Source organism: Coenobita brevimanus, chromosome 28, assembly GCF_032717465.1.
Source record: "Coenobita brevimanus isolate Jiangsu-jjx chromosome 28, ASM3271746v2, whole genome shotgun sequence".
NCBI classification, from domain to species: Eukaryota; Metazoa; Arthropoda; class Malacostraca; order Decapoda; family Coenobitidae; genus Coenobita; species Coenobita brevimanus.
In genome coordinates, this window is record NC_136981.1 from 30,186,042 (window position 1) to 30,191,687 (window position 5,646).

General features: G+C 43.0%; 1 pseudogene; it reads left to right on the forward strand.

Annotated features, from left to right (window-relative positions):
• The first annotated feature begins 5,221 nt into the window (after positions 1-5,221).
• LOC145394876 (5S ribosomal RNA) lies at positions 5,222-5,340 on the forward strand (annotated as a pseudogene).
• Positions 5,341-5,646: the final 306 nt, after the last annotated feature.

The following is a 5,646-nucleotide window of genomic DNA, read 5'->3' on the forward strand; positions in this document are numbered from 1 at the left end:
TTCCTCTAACTTTCGCTCTGTTGAGCACCACCTCTCCTCTAAACCTCACCTTCTTTTTCTAACTGAGACTCAGCTGTCTGAGGCAACTGAATGCAAACCCTTTTCTGTATCCTCCTACTTTCTCTATACTCATTTCAAAGCCAAAGGTGGCTGTTGTGTATATATACGCAACGACTTATCTTGCTCTCGTGTTCCTGAACTCGATTCTTCTGAATTCTCTACACTCTGGCTTCTGCTTTCCTGTCATTCTCTGACTAAATATATCTGTGCTGTTTACTTATCCCATGATTCTACTGACTATCAAAAATTCTTCGACTATCTTACTTCTACGATGGAACACATTCTATCCATTTCTCCTTTCTCTGAAATCTCCATTCTAGATTTCAGTGTTCACCACCACCTTTGGCTCTCCTCTCCTTTCACTGATCCACCTGGTGAACAAGCCTACATCTTTTCTATCCTTAATGACCTAGAGCAGCTTGTACAGCACCCTACCCGTATCCCAGACTGCCTTGGAGAGAGCTGCAACATACCTGACCTCTTCCTTACAACTAATCCTTCTGCTTACACTGTTAATCTTTTCTCTCCGTTGGGCTCCTCCGATCACAACCTTATCACCTTAACTTGTCCTATCACTCTGGTACAGCCTGTGGACCCTCCAGGGAAATGTCATCTGTGGCACTTTGAAGCTGTGGATTGGGAGGCCTTCAGGCAGTACTTCTTTGATTTTCCCTGGAATGATTATTGCTTCCATGGTCGGGAGCCATCTGAGTGTGCCTTGCGCATAACGGAGGTTATTCTCTCTGACATGGAAGCATACATTCCTTTCTCATATCCTTTGACTAACGCAAGAAAGCCTTGGTTTAATCACGCTTGTTCTAATGCTGCCCGCAACAAGGAGAGGGCCTACAAAAGGTACCGGAGCCAACCCACCCCCAAATCACATCGTCTTTACGTTTCTGCCCGGAATCGTGCTAAGTCTGTTTTTCGCTCTGCTAAAAATAATTTCATCTGTACTAAACGCTCTCAATTCTCCAACTCGAATTCTTCCTGCTCCTTCTGGCACCTTGCCAAAAACCTTTCTAACAACTTTACCTCATCATCCTTCCCTCCTCTTCTCTACTCTGATGGTTCTGTAGCTATTACTTCTACTGATAAAGCAGATCTCTTTGCACAGACTTTCTCCTCCAATTCCACCTTAAACGATTCTGGTGCTGTTCCTCCATCACTTCCCCCCTCTGACTTCCTCATGGCTGACATTAAAATTTCTTCAGCTTATGTATTTTCTACCATCACTGGCCTCAATACTAACAAGGCATATGGGCCTGATGGGGTCCCTCCTGTTGTTCTCAAGAACTGTGCTTCTGTGCTTACACCCTGCCTAGGCAAACTCTTTCGCCTTTGTCTGTCAACTTGTACCTTTCCTTCTTGCTGGAAGTTTGCTCTCATTCAGCCAGTCCCAAAAAAAGGTGACCACTCCCAACCTTCCAACTATCGTCCAATTGCTTTAACGCCCTCTACTTCAAAAGTTTTCGAGTCAATTCTCAAAAGAAATATTTTAAGGCATCTTTCCTGTCATAACCTTCTTTCTGATCGTCAGTACGGGTTCTGTCAGGGACGCTCCACTGGCAATCTTCTCACCTACCTTTCAGACTCCTGGTCATCCTCCTTTCGGGACTTTGGCGAAAGCTTTGCCATTGCACTTGACATCTCGAAGGCTTTCGATCGAGTCTGGCATAAATCTTTAATTTCCAAACTGCCCTCTTACGGTTTCTATCCTTCTATCTGTGCCTTCATCGCTAGCTTCCTTTCTGGTCGTTCTATAGCCACTGTTGTAGACGGCCATCGTTCTTCTCCTAGATCTATCAACAGTGGTGTTCCTCAGGGCTCTGTCCTATCACCAACTCTCTCTTTCTTTTATTGATCAATGACCTTCTAAGCTGTACATCTAACCCTATCCACGCATATGCTGATGACTCCACCCTTCACCTCTCCATTCGGTTCCCGCAACGCCCACTTCAGCAGTTACTTCAGCAAACAAGGTACGAGGCTATCGCACACCTAATGTCTGACCTGGCTCGAATCTCTGACTGGGGTAAAAATAATCTGGTTGTTTTTAATGCATCTAAGACTCAGTTCATACACCTACCACCCTGACAAAATCTTCCACAGGTATATTCACTAATGTTAAATAATATTCAGCTTAATCCTGCATCTTCCTTGAACATGTCTGGGGTTTCATTTACTCGGCACTTATCTTGGAAAGATCATATTACATCTCTTGTAAAATCTGCTTCCAAGAGATTGGGTGTGCTAAGCCAACTCCGTTCTTTCTTTATCCCTGCACAATTGTTGACTCTATTCGGGGGTTTTATCCGCCCGTGTGTGTAGTACAACTCTCATGTGTGGGGAGGCTCCCCACATACAGCTCTTCTCAATAGGGTGGAGAAAAGGCTTTTCGTCTCATTAACTCTCCTCCTCTTACTGACTCCCTTCAACCTCTGTCTATTCGCCGCACTGTTGCATCTTTATCTCTTTTCTATCGCTACTTTAATGGTCACTGCTCCTCTGAACTGTCTGCATGCATTCCTCCACCTCTACGACGGGCGCGTAGCACCCGTCTAGTAGAAAACTCTCATCCCTTTTCTGTCCAACTCTCTAATGCAAGAGTTAACCGTTACTCCCAGTCTTTCAGTTATGCAACAGGTCAACTCTGGAACTGTCTCCCTCTGTCTGTATTTCCTGCTGCCTATGATCTCCAGTCTTTCAAACGCAGTGTGTCCAGGCATCTCGAAATGATCGGATCTTAAATTTGGCTCTCTATTGTACTTTGTTTTTGTCTTGGAGGGAAATATTATTGCGGGCTCATGGCCTTTGATTCCTTCTTCCTCGCGTAAAAAAAAAACACACACCTGTACTGGGATTGGTAATCCTTTTCCCCTTGTGACCTGTATTTCCTTACCCAACACGCCTTCCCTCTCCCTAAGGATTTCCCACTTCACCTGTCCCTTGTTTCTCTCCGTCTTTGTGCCGTGATCTGTAATCCCTCTCCCCTGGACCTCACCTTCCTTACCCTACCTGTCCCCCTGCCACCCCTAGCCAACACCTCACCCTCCCGCACACCCCCACTGCCTCCTGCTATATATACAGGAAATGTGGTGTATATTCAGCAACTGCATTCTGAGAAAGCCATGAGGCGATACGTCAATACACACTAAGTCCCACATCGGTGTTTCTTTCTCCAATTTATCAACAAAAAGTGAATCAACAACTACTACTACTACTACCACTACAACTAGTTACTAATTACTGCTACTATTAGTACTATTACAACAACAACAACTACTACTATTATTGCTACTACTACTACTGCTATTAGTTACTGTTTACTACCGCCACTACAACTACTACTACTACTACTACTGCTACTACTACTACTACTAGTACTACTACTACTACTACTACTACTACTACTACCACCACAACCACCACCAACCTCATCACCACCACCACTACTACTACTACTACTACTACTACTACCACAACCACCACCACCACCAACCTCATCACCACCACAACAACTACTACAGTAGTACTACTACTACTGCTACTACTACCACCACAACCACCACCAACCTCATCACCACCACCACTACTACTACTACTACTACTACTACTACCACAACCACCACCACCACCAACCTCACCACCACCACATCTACTACTACTACTACCACTACCACCGCATCTTCGCCAAACAAGACGTCATAATTCCAATCTGTTTATCGAACAATGCCAAAAGTTTGTACGGTACATCTTCCCTGTTTTTATCATACGAAGGTCCTTGTGATTTCCTTGAGGCCAGAGGCTGTTTTTTGCTCTCTTAACTGTGATGTTGTTGGGGAAGTTGCTGAGGGGGAAATGTCAAAGGAAACTTCTGTGTGTGTGTGTGTGTGTGTGTGTGTGTGTGTGTGTGTGTGTGCGCGACAGACAGACAGAGAAAGATTTATGCAAATGTACGAATTATTATTTTATTGCTGTGACCACCGGAAAAAAGGTAGTTTTCGTTGTGACATTTAACGGCCCCTTCAATAGTAACAAAAAATCTACCCTCGATTAAACTGATCCAGTGATTTTGTAAAGGTGTAGAGAAGTGAATTTTTGTGTATGAAGGGGATCCAACATCAAATAATTAACAAACAATAGCATTAGGGATAGATCAGGATAGCATTGGTTGGGTTAGGTTAGGTTAGGTTAGGTTAGGTTAAGTTGGGTTAGGTTAGCTTAGGTTAGATTGGGTTAGGTTTGTTAAACCCCCTTGACGTCAGTTGTAGGTGAATTAAAAGTCCAGGAGTGGTTTCTGATAATGTATTAAGTACAGCTGTATAACCTCCATCCTCACTCGTCTCCAGGCTGTTACCAACTGGCTAGAGAGCCGGCTAGGGCCGGCACACTCATATGAACTCAGAGCATCAGCAAAATTTGAATCAGGCCAGACCTTAGTAAGGATTTTGGTCATGGCGCCCTACTTAGATCACACTTACAACACACTTATGTGCTATACCTTAAATACTACATATTACAAATGGTTATAATTTCCTCTCGCGTTAAAAAAAAAAAAAAAAAAAAAAAAGTGTCTCCTGATACAGCGGTGGAGGTATCAAAATTTGCAACCTCCACCGCTGTGTCAGGAGACACTTATGATTTAATCATAATATGGCAAGAGTGTAATGGGATAGATAATACAGTCAACTGGGGACTACATGGGAGTATAATAATAAAAGGGGTATTATATTATAATGTAAGAAGTTGGATGCAATAAGGAAAGAAACATATTTACAGCACATGGCCATATAGGAAAGGCAAGGAAAGTGATAAGCATTAATAAATGCAAAGGTAGAATGGAAACAATGCATTATCATGGTATAGGTTACGACTTAACAAGGCATGTAATATATGAGAAGCGTAGTGAAAGTAGACATAATATATACCGGTAGTATATAGGTTTGGTCAAATTCGCAAATGTCTAAATACGTATATATAGTAAGCATTGGTAACTACAACAATATTTCTATGAGGAACATACAGCAACTGAATGCACCACTGCATATACAATAGTTTATCATACATAGGAAGGCACTATTTGAGAGTGAGCATACATTCATTTCCCTCATCTTATTTGTATTTTACAAGTTTTCTTGTCATTGACTCACTGTGTTGTAATTATATTGATACCACGTTGAGTACACCGCTTCCCGTCCGATCAGCGAAGTTAAGCAACGTTGGGTCTGGTTAGTACTTGGATGGGTGACCGCCTGGGAACACCAGATGCTGTTGGCATCCCTACGTGTCAAGTGGGGTTGGTGGAGGATTAGTGCCCCTCCCTGTAAAACAATTAACTCTAAGCCCTTGGCCACCCCGTTTGGGATACATGGCGTCTGGCAATGAATGAATGAATTACATTTTGTTTCAATTAGCACAACTTTCAATTTTTGACGGGGATTTTTCCTTCAGTATGATCTTCACATCTTCACCGATCCTAATTAATGTCACTTAGAACTACCAGTTTCCAGGTCTTGTGGTTGTCGCACTAATTTTGTTGCAATATGGATCTCGTGCAGTCTTTTGTCCATTCGCTTGACACAA